This window comes from Mesoplodon mirus, assembly GCF_964341445.2.
Source record: "Mesoplodon mirus genome assembly, chromosome: 1".
In the NCBI taxonomy this organism is placed as follows: domain Eukaryota; kingdom Metazoa; phylum Chordata; class Mammalia; order Artiodactyla; family Ziphiidae; genus Mesoplodon; species Mesoplodon mirus.
The window spans coordinates 39398969-39417500 of record NC_138976.1 but is presented as its reverse complement, the minus strand read 5'-3'; positions in this window follow the sequence as shown (position 1 = coordinate 39417500).

Sequence of the window (18532 nt, the reverse complement as noted above, 5' to 3'; positions counted from 1 at the left end):
TCATCTTTTAGAGCCAGGCCACTGGCCTCACTGACCAGCCTACAGATAGACCACATCTAGGACCAGAGAAATAGTGTGACCTTGCATAAAATATGCTTGTGCCTTTCTGCAGGACCACGAGCCAAACAGTGGGGTGACTTGGGCCAAGACTCAGGTAGAAGGTGCGGAGGGTGAAGGCCTCACCCCTTTCTTGGATGCTAACGTTGTAAGCTTTTTACTTTGATTTTCATTGAGTTCCAGGAGTTACAAAGGCACCCTGAGAGCAAAGCTTCATGACTGTGAAAGATGGGGCTCCGCTGCACCTCACGAAAGTTCTGTGAGCCTCGGAGAGACAGACACCTTCCTGGGAACAGAAAGCGCGGTGGGCAGAGGGGAAGCTTTGATAGCGGGGAGCGGGGCGGGCCTGCCTTCCGGCGCCCCCTAGAGGACCAGCGCCTCGGAGAGCTCAGCCAGGTGCGTTCTCAGCCCCGCCAGGGAGGTGAGAGGACAGACCCAGCTTCTCAGCCCCCCAGAACCAGACCTGAACCCTCGGCCCCTTGCAGTTTGCATGTATTCACCGCGGATAAAAGGTTTCGATTCATCAAGAACTTTTTCTAAATCCCATTCTTTCCATATCTTTTCCGCGCACACACACACACATAAAGAGAATCAGCAAGCTCTTCTGTGTCCAAACAGTGGCTGGCCTTTACTTCCAACTAGATGTGAAAGAAGTACCTGGAGCAGAGGCCGGTGAGGCCACGACTGAGAGTGGGGACTCCTTACACTCTGTACCCTGGGCGCCTCACTTGCCTCGCTCTAGTCCCAGTCCTGCTTCTCAACCTCCTTGACTAGCAGAAATCTCCAGGAGACTTTCACAGCACCGGGCCCTCTTCTCTGCGGTGCTTGTCATAGCTGTAATTCTACCTTAGTTTCTGTAGTGATTTGGTTGTCTGTCTCCTCTATTGGACCATCAGCTCCAGAACAACTTACACTGGATCTCCAGTGCCTTGCTTACTGCCAGGTATATATTAGACACAATAAATACTTGTTGATTGAATGAAAAAAAGAAAAGAGAAACTCAGCAAGATGACAAAGCCTCCAGAGTAGGGTCAGAGTCACGACACTGCGACTCCCAGGAGGGCAGACCCCATTCGGTGACTCTAATGGCCCCCAAACGAATGTTACCCAAAATGTCCTTGCCAAGAGAGAAAGACCAGGCAGTTTCCTCAGATATATTCCTCCACCTAGCACATGTTTATGGAGCACATGTTGTGGGAACACAAAGTCTTATGTATATAAAAAAGTTGAGTGGACTCAGTTTCTGCCCTTGAGGGGAAAAAAGCCAAGTGTATAAATGTCTAGAGTAGAAAAGAGGAAAGAGATGGCATTTGTTGGCTGCCTGTGATGAGCCAGGTTCTGGAGGCTTCACCTGGCTGCATTATTTCTCAACAATCCTACTGCCACGTCTTCTTATCTTCATTTTGCTGATAACTGAGTATGAGAGACTAAATACTATTTAAAATTCACACGTACCTACCTCTAAACCTTATATTTTTGTGTGGCATCATATAGAAGAGGTGTCAAGTGATAAGAAGGTTCTGAGTGAGAAGAGAGAGAGAATTTGAGATAGGCTTTGATGTTAGGATTTCTACTGGCATAGATGTTAGAGATGTCCGACGAGAAAATAGCAGGGTCTTAGAGTAGCTTACAGCTCGTGTGTAATGTGATGTTTCATCATGTCTCAGCCTGAGACACTTCACTCTATGTCCAAACCCTTCCCGCCTCCTCCCAGCTGATGGGGTCCCTAGAAACACTGCCTGGATCTAGCGGCCAAAGAATGGTCTCGGGTGGTAGAGGGCCTGCTGCTTCACAATTGCTGGGGGAAGAAGGGGTTAGTAAAAAACTCAGATCCTGCAAGAATGTGAAGCGGCTGGCCTTTCACACATTGATGGTGGGAATATAAAATGGTGTAGCCACTTTGGAAAACAGTTTGGCAGTTTCTTAAAAAATTAAACATATACCTAACATATGATCCAGCCCCTCTACACCTAGGCTACCCAAGCCTACCCAAGAGAAATGAAAATATATGTCCATACAGAGACTTGAACATAAATGGTCATAACACCTACATTTGTAATAGCCCCGAACTGGAAACAACCCAAATGCCCATCAACAGGTGAATGAATAAATAAAATGTTGTACAGTCAATCCCTGGAATACTACTCAGCAGCAAAAACGAATGATCTATACACATAGCAACGTGGATGAATTTCAAAATAGTTGAGTGGAAGAAGCCAGACTGAAAAAGAATATATACTGTATGATTCCATCTATATACATTTCTAGGAAATGCAAATTAATCTATAGTGACAAGGCAGATCAATGGTTTCCTGGGTTGGATGGGGCAGGAGGGGTGGATTACAAAGGGCACAAGGAATTTGAGGGGCCTAGTTTGTTAGAGTGGCCATAACAAAATACCACAGACTGGGTGGCCTAAAACAACAGTTTAACAGGTGGCAATCAATATTGTGGTGGTTGTGGTTGATTGTGGTGACAGTTTCAAATTACACACTTTGAATATGACAAGTTTATTGTACGTCAATTTTAACTCAATAAAGCTATTTTAAAGAACAGCAACAAATGTCATATCCCTGGACTGTACCCCTTAGAGACAGGCTAATTCGGGTAGTCAGGAGTAGAGCCTGCAAATCTCACTTTTCCAACTTGTCCTAATGACTCTAGTGCAGAGTCAGGTTTGGAAACAAATGATTTAGGTGGACCAAAGAGGACAGGGCAGATCCCAACGTTGACACCCAGCACCGTCGTCCACACCCAGGAATTCTCAGAAATGTCTGGGGACAATCAACAGTCACATTCCCTGACAAGCAACACCAAACAGGGAAACAGTAGAAGGCAGTTTGGGAAAGTGAACCTTTCAAAAACGCCATCTATCCACATCCTGAACCACCCCAGGGACATACAATCTAAGTATAATGGTGCATCCAGTGCCTTTCTCTTAAATAGAAATTCTCAGCCACAAAGTCCTTTCTTCTCTTTAGGAATCAACTCATGCCTTGGCCACTGATTGACACTCCTACCCATACTCACTGCACAGTGGTTCATGACCATAAGTCATCTGGGAAATAAAACATCCTTCCCCAGCTAGTTCATGTTGGGACACTGCCCATATTATCTCTTAGTCTTGTTGAACATGCACCCATTGGCCAGCAGGGCGGGTAATGACTAGATCTTTCTAGATCCTTCTCAGCTATAGTAAACTTCCCAGCATGCACATGTGATCCTACTGGGAGTGTTCAGTAAAGCACTTTCATATTCAAGACCATGCTGTAATAATTCCGGTCTCGGTTCTAACACTTAGAGTAGAACGTTGGCTGTCTGCTTAACTTCTGTTGCTTCAGTTTTCTTATCTATAAATTTAATATGAGACCTTTTGGGCTGGCTGCCTTAAAGTACTGATGCTATTAGTGGGGCAGCTCCCTCTCCCTCAGCTATTCCTCCTACCTTCATAATATTGACATCTTCTATTGACAACTCTTGATATGCATCAGCGGTTTTGCTTCATTACTGTGGGAGTAGGCAGAAGTTTAGGTTCAGGTCATGCAAATCTGGCCCATTTCAGACACTACCAACCTGTCAAGCACTAGGGTTAGAATAAATTCCACACACCCTATACTATGGGCTAAGGAAAAGGCTTTACTGGGTGTCTTAGTCTCCTCAGCTGCCATAACAAAATACCACCTACTGGGCAACTAAACAACAGAAATTTATTTCTCATAGTTCTGGAAGCTAGAAGTCCAAGATCAAGGTGTTAGCAGGTTTGTTTTCTACCGAGGCCTCTCTCCTTGGCTTGAAGATGGTCACCTTCTCCCTGTGTCCTCACATGGTCATTCCCTCTTTGTGAGTACCCCTGGGGTCTCTGTGTGTCCAAATTTCCTCTTCCTATAAGGACAGCAGACAGACTGGATTAAGACCTACCATAACGGCCTCATTTTAATTTAATCGCCTCTTTAAAGATTTTATCTCTAGTCACATTCTGAGTTCCTAGGGATTAAGACTTCCACATGTGAAATGTGGAAGACACAACTGAGCCCATACCGCTGAGGAAACTCAATAGGAAAGAGCAGCATTGTTCCCATGAGGTGGGTCCCAGGGCCACGCTGTCTGCTGGAGACGTGGTGTGGGTTTGCATTCCAGGGGAAGGTCTCCCACCTCGTTGCCCTGAGGAACCAGCTCAACGAAGGGATGTGCAAACCACTTGGGCACCAGTATGGATTTGGGTGCCAGAGTTATATGGGAAAGCCAACTGCCCAACACCTAGGGACCTTGGGAAGTTGTAGCCATTCCAACCAGTAGAGGGGAAGAGGCTAAGCATCCTGTGGGAGACTAAGTTTGATGCAGCACCTGCTGCCAGGAGAGGAGAGATCCCAGAGAGCTCATTGTCCAGGCAAAGCAGAGCAGAGTCTTAGGGTCACTTTGAACAATTCTGCAACTTGTGCCAGGAGGGAGAGGAGAGAAGAAGACCACAGAGATGCTTCAACTGTCTTATTTCCCTTAATTCTACAGTCTGTGTGGGGCAAATTCACTGCTTAACCTTACAAATGTCCTCATTCTCCTTATAGAACAACATCCTCTAGACCTATCTGAAATAAATTAAATTAGAATTAAAAGAATAGGGACTATTAAATGTAAAAATAATAAATAAAATCTTCTAATCTAGTAGTCCACGCTTTAAGTCATTATTGAACAAGCAAGGAACAATCGGGCAAAAGAAAAAGAGGAAAATGTTGATGAGTCAATAGTTATAGAACAAGCTGAGTGTTATTAGCTAAGAATCATCTCCAAAAAACATATGCTGGCCCAGACAGTTTCAGAGACAAGTTCTTTCAAACCTTCGAGGAATTGAAAATGCCTTTGGTTTTTAAACTGTTCTGTAGGCTAAAAACAAATGAAAATTTTCCAGGTTCATTTTACTAAATTAACACAATCCTGATGCCATGGTTGGTGGGAGGATTAATTAGCAGACATGTGCTGGAGCAACCAGTGTGGTAGAAGAAAACTAGGGTGTGGTGTCATGAAGTCACATAAAGAAAGTGTTCCGAGAAGAGTATATGGGTGACAATCACAATAAGAACCAGAAACTGATTAGCAACATAAGGGTCAATACTGTCCTTGACAAGCATAGTCTCATTGGAGAGGTGAGAGCAAAGGCTGATTGGAATGGGTTGAAGGCAAAATGTGAGGTGAGGAAGTGGAGACAGTGACAAAGGAAAACTCTTTTGAGAAGCTCTGTGAAAGGGGACAGAGAGAGCAGGCAGCAGCCAAAGGATGATATAGAGACAAGGAAGAAATATTTTTTAATGGCATATGCTAGAGCTTGTTTGTACACTGATGAGAGTGATCCAGGAGTGGGAGATTAACTGATGGTAAAGAAAGGAGTGGAGATAATTATAGGAAAGGTGGGATGGAAACCAGAGGACCAGTGGTCTTGGATAAGAGCAGGGACCTTTCATCCATAGTAAAAGGAGGAAAATAGAGAGTGTGGACATTTAGGAGGGTGCAATTATGAAATGCATAAAGCTTTTGCAGTAAGAATATTTATTGAAATATTGTTTATAATAGCAAAAAATAAAAAACAAGCTAAATGCCAAAAGAAGCATTGGCTAAATGTACCAGAATATTATGCAGACATTAGAAGAGATGTTATATACCCACAGCTAACATTGTACTTAATGATAAAGACTGAATGTTTCCACCTAAGATCAGGAACAAGGCAAGGATGTCTGCTTTCATCACTCCTATTCAGTATAGTATCAGAAGTCCTAGACAGTACAATAATGCAAGAAAAAGAAAGTCATACTAGACTAGACTAGAAAAGAAGAAATAAAACTGTTATTTCCAAATGACATGACTGTCTTTGTAGAAAATACCAAAGAATCTACAAAAACATTATTAGTACCAATAAGTGGCTTTAGCAAATCCGCAGGATACAAGATCAGCACACAAAAATTAATTGCATTTCTCTATACTAGCAATGGATGATTGGAAACAAATTAAAGCATAATACCATTTATAACTGGTGGAGGGAAAAGAGAAAGGAGAGAGTTAGGTATAAATCTAAAAAAAAATTGTACAGGGTCTGTATGCTGAAAACTGCAAAACTGTAATGAAAGAAATCAAAGAAGATCTAAATAATTGGAAAGACATAACATGTTCATAGATTATTAAGACTCAACTCAGTAAAGATGTAAATTCTTAAACTGATCTACAAGTTTAACACAATTCCTATTAAAAAATCCTAACAGGATTCTTTGTAGATACAGACAAGCTAAATCTAAAATTTATATGAAAAGGCAAATTAACTAAATCACTAAAATGATTTTTTTAAGTATTACCTGATTTTAAGACTTACTATGGGGACTTCCCTGGTAGTCCAGTGGTAAAGAATCCACTTTCCAATGCAGGGGATGTGGGTTCGATCCCTGGTCAGGGAACTAAGATCCCACATGCCTCGGGGCAACTAAGCCCGCACGCCACAACTACTGAGCTCGTGCGCCTCAAGGAGAGAGCCCGTGTGCCGCAAACTACAGAGCCCATACAACCTGGAGCCTGCGTGCCACATCTAGGGGGAGAAAAATCTGCAAGCAACTAGAGAGAAGCCTGCACGCCACAGACAAAAAAATAAAAGAAAAAAAAAAGACTTACTATGGCTATAGCAACAAAGATAATGTGGTATTGGCAGAGGCATAGACACATAAATCAATGAAACAGAATAGAATTTTCAGAAATAGATCCACAGAAGGATGGTAAACTTATTTTTGACAAAGATGCAATAGCAACTCAATGGAAAAGGGTCTTTTCAACAAATGGTTTTTGAACAATAGGACATTCATAGGCAAAAACACGAATTTCAACCTAAATTTCACACATCATACAAAAATTAACTGAAAATAGATCATAAATTGAGATGTAAAACTGCAAAACTCCTAAAGGAAAACAGGATAAAATGTTTGTGACCTAGGATTAGGCATAAAAGTTTTAGATATGACACCAAAGGCACAATTCACATTTTTGAATTTTTTTTTGATCCATTGGACTTCACCAAAACTAAAAATACTTGCTCTGCAAAAGACCCTGTTAAGAGGATTAAAAGACAAGACACAGACTTGGGGAACGGGGTTGCAAGTCACAGCTGCAAATATCAGACTTGCACGCAGACTACATAGAAAACTCTCTAGATTCTATAATAAGAAAAAAATCCAATTAGAAAATGGGTAAAAGACTGGAACAGACACTTCACCAAAGAAGATATATAGATAGTCAAAAAAGTCCATAAAGAGGTGTTCAATATCATCTATTTGTAATGAACAAAAGTAACTCTACACTAGATCGAAAAACACGAAAACAAAAAACAATGCATTTTCTACAAATTCACTGGGACACTGTTGAAACCCTAAGTTGCCAAGCAAGATCTCTGTGCTGTGAGGAAGCTCAAGCCACATGGGGAGGCTTCAACTTACAGCCCCAGCTGAGGTCCCAGCCAATTGCTAGACGCTGTCACTTCCATCCATCAAACCGTCCAGGTGAGGCTTCATGCATCTTGAAGCAGATACAGTCTTTTCCACTATATCCTGTCTGAATTCAAAACCTGCAAAATCCACAAGCATAATAGTTTTATGCTAAGTTTTGGGGTATTCATTACACAGCAATAGTAACCAGAGCAAACGGGTACTCTTAGTTCTCTCTGAAAAACATACTGACTGCAAATCAGTGAGTATGCTTACTAAACATTTACTACCAGGTATAAAGTTCCTCTCTGTTATGTACCCTTTCATTTCTTCCTACCAGTTGAGTTTAGTGCTTATGAAGACGCATTGTGTTGTTCCCAAACCTGTTTATGTCAGTTATATTTATTATTATAATTATGCAATTGAATTAAAAATTATATAAACCAACAAAATCTTGGTATAAAAAGAAAGAGCATTATTATTATTATGAATTATTATATGAATATGTTAATGCTTTGAAAAGACTCAATAAGAGGAAATCAGTAAAAATTACTACAGTAGAATTCGTTGTGGACAAGATAACTGTAAAATATCGTTGGGGGGATTTTGAAACTCCAAAAGGATTCTGCATTCAGATTGCTTTTAAATGTCAAGTTCTCATTTCCCTTTAAAGAAATAAAATATATATGCTGTAATTGACGCATTATATTGTGTGATTTATGTAAGAAAGTAAAGTTGCAATTCCAATCAGTGGACCCATATTTAAAAGAAAGGACTTGGCCCTACATCAAAAGATTGGCAAAGAAATACACTTTTATATGTTTTAAGTTAAAATAAAATGTTTAATATGGCAGCCCTTTGACCCAATAAATTCACTCCTGGATATAAACTTAAGAGAAATGAAAACATATGTTCACAAAAATACTTAGGCAAAGATGTTCATAGCAGCATTTGTCATGATAGCCCAAACTGGAAAGCCAAATGTCCGTCAAGAGAAGAGTGGATAAACAAATTGTGATAAGTTCCTACGTGAAATAATACTCAAAAGTAAAAAGGAGTGAGTGAGATAACACGGGTGAACCTCACAGACATGATACTGAGTTAAAGAAGCCAGACACAAAAGAACCCAGACTGTATGATTTCACTTATATAAAATTCTACCACAGGCAAAACTAATCTACAGTGATGGAATTCAGGAAACTTTCTGGGGTAATGAAAATGTTTGATATCTTGATAAGATTGTGGATCACACACCTGCCATTTTCAAAATTGTACAGTTAAGATTTATATATTTTAATTATGTAAATTTAACCTAAAGAAAATGGAATTTTAAAGCTCAAGTAGGGGCTGGGAAGAAAATGAAGTTATAGATGAAGCAAGAAGAGCAAAATGTTGATAACCGTTGAAAAGTATAATGAGGGTGCCTTAAACTATTGTGATTGCTTTTGTGTGTGTTTGGAATTTTCCATAATAATTTTTTAAGTTAAAATGTTTAAGATATGTGTTATCCTCCAGGATTCCCAGGTTTAACCAACTTTTTTGATGAGCTGCCCAACTCCCTGCCCCAGATGGGGGCCTCTGCTGCACAGATTCCTATGTACTCTCTCCAAAGGCTGAGTCACAGCACTGGCATGAGGTTGGCACAGGGGAGCTTTTAAAATCACAGCCAGAACTGAGGGCCTACTGTTCTCTGACCCATATTCTAACACTTTAAAAATATCTGCCTTGTTTTATAATTGATTCATCTCTTGATACATCATTAAAACTTTAAGTGAAAGGTGATATGATATAACAGAAAAAAAAACATGAATTTTGTTATCAGACAGAGCTAGGGTCAAATCTCAGGTCTGACATTTATGTATGTCCCTAAGCTTCCATATCCTTACCTGTAAAAAGAGGGCAAAAACTGTGCACAGACTGCTGTTGTCTCTCCATTTCGGTTACCGTTTTTTCACAGTAATACAAGTCTTGAGATTTTCATGTGGTGACACAGAATGCCAGCCTTTCTTGCAGATAAGTGTGGCCCTGAAACTAAGGTCTGCCCATGAGAAAGAAAAGAATATATCATGTGACAGCTTCTAGGAATATTCCTTAAAACAAAACTGGCATACACTTATTCCTTTTTTGTCATCCCTTTCTTCCATTTTGCTACCTAAGTGTGGATGTGATGGCTGGAGATTCAGCCACCGTCTTGGACACCTTAGAAATAGAGTAGTAATAAGCTGGCAGGAACCTGGGTACAATCAGATAGACACCCTCATAAACCAAAAATCAGAGCTCCTCAGCATCAGCACTATTGACATTTGGGGCCAGGAAACTCTGTCTTGGGTGGAGGGAAGGGGCTATACTGTGCACGCTTAGGATGCTTAGAAGCACCCCTGGCTTCTACTCATGAGATATAGCAGGGGTATCCTCCTTCCCTGACTTCAGGCAACCAAAAATGTCTCCAAATATTGCAAAAAGTCCCTGGGGAGAAAATCACACCCACGGTTGAGAACCACTGCTAAAGATGGAGGTATAAATTTATACAACTTTTCTACAAATGACTTGGAAATAAGCATTAGGAGTTCTTTTAATGGTTAGACCTTTTCCTCCAGAAACCCTACTTCAAAAAAATAATCAGTACAGTTATACACACATGAATAAAAAAGACAACCTCATTGAGGTTCATGCTTTGGTCGGATCCCTGGGAGAGGACTGGGGTTGGCTGCGTGGACACAGCCTGAAGGGGACTACTGCACCACAGCTAGCTGGGAGGGAGTCCAGGAAAAGGTCTGGAACTGCCAAAAAGGCAAGAGACTTTTTCTTGCCTCTTTGTTTCCTGGGGCACGAGGAGAGGGGATTAAGAGCGCCACTTAAAGGAACTCCAGAGACTGGTGCAAGCCGCAGCTATCGGCTCAGACCCCAGCAACGGGCATGAGATGCTAAGGCTGCTGCTGCTGCTGCCACCAAGAAGCCTGTGTGCAAGCACAGGTCACTAACCACACCTCCCCTGATGGGAGCCAGTGCAGCCCACCAGTGCCAGGGTCCCGTGATCCAGGGACAATTTCCCCGGGAGAACACACAGCGTTCCTCAGGCTGGTACAATGTCCCGCTGGCCTCTGCCACTGCAGGCTCACCCCGCATCCATACCCCTCCCTCCCCCACGGCCTGAGTGAGCCAGAGCCCCCGAATCAGTGGCTCCTTTAACCCCGTCCTGTCTGAGTGAAGAAGAGACGCCCTCAGGTGACCTACATGCAGAGGTGGGGCCAAATCCAAAGCTGAACCCCAGGAGCTGTGTGAACAGAGAGAGGGAAATCTCTCCCAGCAGCCTCAGAAGCAGCAGATTAAATCCCCAAAGTCAACTTAAGGTACCCTGCATTTGTGGAATACCTGAATAGACAATGAATCATCCCAAATTGAGGAGGTGGACTCTGGGAACAATGATATATATATATATTTTTTCTTCCCTTTTTCTCTTTTTGTGAGTGTGTATGTGTATGCTTCTGTGTGTGATTTTGTCTGTATAGCTTTGCTTTTACCATTTGTCCGAGGGTTCTGTCGGTCCGTTTTTTTTTTCTTTCTCTTTTTCTTAGTATAGTTTTTAGCACTTGTTATCATTGGTGGATTTGTTTTTTGGCTTGGTTGCTCTCTTCTTTCTTTCTTTTTTCTTTTTCATTACTTTTAATTTATTTTAATAATTATTTTTTATTTTAATAACTTTATTTCATTTAATTTTATCTTTTTCATTCTTTCTTTCATTTTTTCTCCCTTTTATTCTGAGCTGTGTGGATGACAGGATCTTGGTACTCCACCCAGGTCTCAGGGCTGTGCCTCTGAGGTGGAAGAGCCAAATTCAGGACATAGGTCCACTAGAGACCTCAGAGCTACATGTAATATCAAATGGCGAAAATCTACAGGAGATCTCCATCTCAACACCGAGACCCAGCTCCACTCAATGACCAGCAAGATTCAGTGCTGGACACCCAATGCCAAACAACTAGCAACACAGGAACACAACTCCACCCATTAGCAGAGAGTTTGCCTAAAATCATTATAAGGTCACAGACACCCCAAAACACACCACAAGATGTGGACCTGCCCACCAGAAAGACAAGATCCAGCCTCATCCACCAGAGCACAGGCACTAGTCCCCTCCACCAGGAAACCTACACAACCCACTGAACCAACCTTAGCCACTGAGGGTAGACACCAAAAACACCAAGAACTACGAACCTGGAGCCTGCGAAAAGGAGACCCAAAACTCAGTAAGTTAAGCAAAACAAGAAGACAGAGAAACACATAGCAGATGAAGGAGCAAGGCAAAAACACACCAGACCTAACAAATGAAGAGGAAATAGGCAGTCTACCTGAAAAAGAATTCAGAATAATGATGGTAAACATGATCCAAATCTTGGAAACAGGATGGAAAAAATACAAGAAACGTTTAACAAGCACCTAGAAGAACTAAAGAGCAAACAAACAATGATGAACAATGCAATAAATGAAATTAAAAATTCTCTAGAAGGGATGAATAGCAGAATAACTGAGGGAGAAGAACAGATAAGTGACCTGGAAGATAAAATACTGGAAATAACTATTGCAGAGCAGAATAAAGAAAAAAGAATGAAAAGAATTGAGGACAGTCACAGAGACCTCTGGGACAACATTAAATACACCAACATTCGAATGATAGGGGTCCGAGAAGAAGAAGAGAAAAAGAAAGGGACTGAGAAAATATTTGAAAAGATTATAGTTAAAAACTTCCCTAATATGGGAAAAGAAATAGTTAATCGAGTCCAGGAAGCACAGAAAATCCCATACAGGATAAATCCAAGGAGAAACACGACAAGACACATACTAATCAAACTATCAAAAATTAAATACAAAGAAAAAATATTAAAAACAGGAAGGGAAAAACAACAAATAACATAAAAGGGAATCCCCATAAGGTTAACAGCTGATATTTCAGCAGAAACTCTGCAAGCCAGAAGGGAGTGGCAGGACATATTTAAAGAGATAAAAGGGAAAAATCTACACTCAAGAATACTCTACCCAGCAGGGATCTCATTCAGATTTGATGGAGAAATTAAAATCTTTACAGACAAGCAAAAGCTAAGAGAATTCAGCACCACCAAACCACCTTTACAACAAATGCTAAAGGAACTTCTCTAGACAGGAGACACAATAGAAGGAAAAGACCAACAAAAACAAACCCAAAATAATTAAAATGGTAATAGGAACATACATATCAATAATGACCTTAAACGTAAATGGATTAAATGTTCCAACCAAAGACATAGACTGGCTGAATGGATACAAAAACAAGACCCATATATATGCTGTCAACAAGAGGCCCATTTCAGACCTAGGGACACATACAGACTGAAAGTGAGGGGATGGAAAAAGATATTCCATACAAATGGAAATCAAAAGAAACCTGGAGTAGCAATTCTCACATTACACAAAATAGACTTTAAAACAAAGATTATTACAAGAGACAAAGAAGGACACTACATAATGATCAAGGGATCAATCCAAGAAGAAGATATAACAAATGTAAATATTTATGCACCCAACATAGGAGCACCTCAATACATGAGGCAAATACTAACAGGCATAAAAGGGGAAATCGACAGTAAAACAATCATATTAGGGGACTTTAACACCCCACCTTCAACAATGGACAGATCATCCAAAATGAAAATAAATAAGGAAACACATCTTTAAATGATACATTAAACAATATGGACTTAATTGATATTTATAGGACATTCCATCCCAAAACAACAAAATACACTTTCTTCTCAAGTGCTCATGGAACAATCTCCAGGATAGATCATATCTTGGTTCACAAATCAAGGCTTGGTAAATTTAAGAAAATTGAAATTGGATCAAGTATCTTTTCTGACCACAACACTATGAGACTAGATATCAGTTACAGGAAAAAATCTGTAAAATATACATACACATGGAGGCTAAACAATACACTACTTAATAACCAAGAGATCACTGATGAAATCAAAGAGGAAATAAAAAAAAACCTAGAAACAAATGACAATGAAAACACGATGACCCAAAACTTATGGGATGCAGCAAAAGCAGTTCTAAGAGGGAAGTTTATAGCAATACAATCCTACCTCAATAAACAAGAAACATCTCAAATAAACAACCTAAATTTACACCTAAAACAATTAGAGAAAGAAGATCAAAAAAACCCAAAGTTAGCAGAAGGAAAGAAATTATAAAGATCAGATCACAAATAAATGAAAAAGAAATTAAGGAAACAATAGCAAAGATCAATAAAACTAAAAGCTGGTTCTTTGAGAAGAAAAAAAAAACTTGATAAACAATTAGCCAGACTCATCAAGAAAAACACGGGAGAAGACTCAAATCAATAGAATTAGAAATGAAAAAGGAGAAGTAACAACTGATACTGCAGAAATACAAAGAATCATGAGAGATTACTATAAGCAACTATATGCCAATAAAATGGACAACCTGGAAGAAATGGACAAATTCTTAGAAATACACAACCTTCTGAGACTGAACCAGGATGAAATAGAAAATATGAACAGACCAATCACAAGCACTAAAATTGAAACTGTGATTAAAAATCTTCCAACAAACAAAACCCAAAGACTAGATGCCTTCACAGGCAAATTCCATCAAACATATAGAGAAGAGCTAACACCTATTCTTCTCAAACTCTTCCAAAATATAGCAGAGGGACAAACACTCCCAAACTAATTCTATGGGGCCACCATCACCCTGATACCAAAACCAGACAAAGATGTCACAAGGAGGGCTTCTCTGGTGGCGCAGTGGTTGAGAGTCCGCCTGCCGATGCAGGGGATACGGGTTCGTGCCCTGGTCCAGGAAGATCCCACATGCCGTGGAGTGGCTGGGCCCATGAGCCATGGCCACTGAGCCTGTGCGTCCAGAGCCTGTGCTCCACAATGTGAGAGGCCACAACAGCAAGAGGCCCGTGTACAGAAAAAAAAAAAAAAAAAAAGATGTCACAAGGAAAGAAAACTACAGGCCAATATCTCTGATGAACATAGATGCAACAATCCTCAACAAAATACTAGCAAACAGAATCCAACACCACATTAAAAGGATCATACACCATGATCAAGTGGGGTTTATCCCAGGAATGCAAGGATTCTTCAAATATGAAAATCAATCAATGTGATACACTATATTAACAAATTGAAGGAGAAAAACCGTATGATCATCTCAATAGATGCAGAGAAAGCTTTTGACAAAATTCATCACCCATTTGTGATAAAAAAAAAAACCTCCAGAAAGTAGGCAGAGAGGGAACTTACCTCAACATAATAAAGGCCATATATGACAAACCCACAGCCAACATCGTCTTCAATGGTGAACAACTGAAACCATTTCCACTAAGATCACGAACAAGACAAGGTTGCCCCTCTCACCACTATTATTCAACATAGTTTTGGAAGTTTTAGCCACAGCAATCAGAGAAGAAAAAGAAATAAAAGGAATCCAAGTCAGAAAAGAAGAAGTAAAGCTGTCACTGTTTGCAGATGACATGATACTATACATGGAGAATCCTAAAGATGCTACCAGAAAGCTACTAGAGCTAATGAATGAATTTGGTAAAGTAGCAGGATACAAAATCAATGCACAGAAATCTCTTGCATTCCTATACACTAATGATGAAAAATCTGATAGTGAAATTAAGAAAACACTCCCATCTACCATTGTAACAAAAAGAATAAAATACCTAGGAATAAACCTACCTAGGGAGACAAAAGACCTGTATGCAGAAAACTATAAGACAATAATGAAAGAAATTAAAGACGATACCAACAGATGGAGAGATATACCATGTTCTTGGATTGGAATAATCAATATTGTGAAAATTACTCTACTACCCAAAGCAATCTACAGATTCAATGCAATCCCTATCAAACTACCACTGGCATTTTGCACAGAACTAGAACAAAAAATTTCACAATTTGTATGGAAACACAAAAGACCCCGAATAGCCAAAGCAATCTTGAGAAAGAAAAACGGAGCTGGAAGAATCAGGCTCCCTGACTTCAGACTATACTACAAAGCTACAGTAACCAAGACAGTATGGTACTGGCACAAAAACAGAAATATAGATCAATGGAACAGGATAGAAATCCCAGAGATAAACCCACGCACATATGATCAACTTACCTTTGATAAAGGAGGTAAAATATACAATGGAGAAAAGACAGCCTCTTTTTTTTTTCTTCTTTTTTTTTGCAGTACGCGGGCCTCTCACTGTTGTGGCCTCTCCCATTGTGGAGCACAGGCTCCAGATGCGCAGGCTCAGCGGCCATGGCTCACGGGCCCAGCCACTCCACAGCATGTGGGATCTTCCCGGACCAGGACATGAACCCATGTCCCCTGCATCCACAGGCGGACTCTCAACCACTGCACCACCAGGGAAGCCCAGACAGCCTCTTTAATAAGTGGTGCTGTGAAAACTGGGCAGCTTCATGTAAAAGAATGAAATTAGAACACTGCCTAACACCATACACAAAAATAAACTCAAAATGGATTAAATGCCTAAATGTAAGGCCAGACGCTATCAAACTCTTAGAGGAAAACATAGGCAGAACACTCTATGACATAAATCACAGCAAAATCCTTTTTGACCCACCTCCTAGAGAAGTGGAAATAAAAACAAAAATAAACAAATGGGACCTAATGAAACTTAAAAGCTTTTGTACAGCAAAGGGAACCATAAACAAGACCAAAAGACAACCCTCAGAATGGGAGAAAATATTTGCAAATGAAGCAACTGACAAAGGATTAATCTCCAAAATTTACAAGCAGCTCATGCAGCTCAATATCAAAAAAACAAACAACCCAATCCCAAAATGGGCAGAAGACCTAAACAGACATTTCTCCAAAGAAGATATACAGATTGCCAGCAAACACATGAAAGAATGCTCAACATCATTAATCATTAGAGAAATGCAGATCAAAACTACAATGTGATATCATCTCACACCAGTCAGAATGGCCATCATCAAAATATCTACAAACAATAAATGCTGGAGAGGGTGTGGAGAAAAGGGAACCCTCTTGTACTGTTGGTGGGAATGTAAATTGATACAGCCACTATTGAGAGGAGTATGGAGGTTCCTTAAAAAACTAAAAATAGAACTACCATAAGACCCAGCAATCCCACTACTGGGGCTGTACCCTGAGAAAACCATAATTCAAAAAGAGTCATGTACCACAATGTTCATTGCAGGTTTATTTACCATAGCCAGGACATGGAAGCAACCTAGGTGTCCATCAACAGATGAATGGATAAAGAAGATGTGGCACGTAAATACAATGGAATATCACTCAGCCATTAGAAGAAACGAAATTTGAGTTATTTGTAGTGAGTTGGATGGACCTAGAGTCTGTCATATAGAGTGAAGTAAGTCAGAAGGAGAAAAACAAATACCGTATGCTAACACGTATGTATGGAATCTAAAAAAAAAATGGTCATGAAGAACCTAGGGGCAAGATGGGAGTAAAGACGCAGACCTACTAGAGAATGAACTTGAGGACACAGGAAGGGGGTAAGGTAAGCTGGGACAAAGTGAGAGAGTGTCATGGACATATATACACTACCAAATGTAAAATAGATAGCTAGTGGGAAGCAGTCGCATAGCACAGGGAGATCAGCTCCGTGCTTTGTGTCCACCTAGAGGGGTGGGATAGGGTGGGTGGGAGGGAGGGAGACACAAGAGGGAAGAGATATGGGGATATATGTATATGTATAACTGATTCACTTTGTTATAAAGCAGAAACTAACACACCATTGTAAAGCAATTATACTCCAATAAAGATGTTAAATTTTAAAAAAAAGGGCAATCTGAGTATATATTTCTCCAAAGAAAATGAATGGTCAATAAGGACTTAGAAATATTCTCAACATCATTAGCCACCAAGGAAATGAAAATCAAAACCACAGTGAGGTATCACTTCATATCCACTAGGATGGCTATAATTTAAAAGATAGACAATAACAAGTGCTGGTGAGGATGTAGAGGAATTGGAACCCTCATACACTGCTGGTGCTAATGTAAAAATGGTATCACCACTTTGGAAAACAGTGTGGCAGTTCCTCAAAAGTTCAAACATAGAGTTACCACACCACCCAGCAATTCCACTCCTAGGTATATACCCAAGATAAATGAAAATATATGTCCACACAAAAATTTGTATGCAAACGTTCATAGTATCATTATTTATAATAGCTAAAAAGTAGAAATAACCTAAATGTCCATCAACGGATCAACTGACAAAATGTGATATTATTCATACAATAGAATATTATTCAGCACTAAAAAGTAATGAAGTACTGATATCTGCTACAACATGGATAAACCTTGAAAACATTATGCTAAGTGAAAGAAGCCAATAAAAAAACCCACATATTATATGACTCCAGTTATACTAAAAGTCCAAAACAGGCAAATCCATAGAGACAGAAAGTAGATTAGTGGTTGTGTGGTGCTGGGGAGGGGGCATGTGGAATGGGGAGCGACGGCTGATGGGCATGGCGTTCCTATGTGGGGTGATGAAATGTAAAAAAATTGTTCTAAAATTAATTGTGCCAATGGCTACACAACTTTTTGAATATACTAAAAACAATCAAAGTGTATGCTTTAAATGGGTGAATTGTATAGTATGTGAATTAGAAAAGCCATTATAAAAATACTCAAAACATCAATATCAACAACTGTAAAAAAGATGCATATAAAGGCTGTATATTGGTGGGGCTTCACTGGTGGCACAGTGGTTGAGAGTCTGCCTGCTGATGCAGGGGATACCGGTTCATGCCCTGGTCCAGGAAGATCCCACATGCCGCAACGGGAGAGGCCACAGCAGTGAGAGGCCCGCGTATCACAAAAAAAAAAAAAAAAAAAGGATGTATATTGGTGTAAGTTATTTTCAAGATTTTAAAAATAAGAAAATACCTAAATGCAAGGCAAAAAAAAAAAAAACATGGTAAAATAAACGATATTGAGTCATTT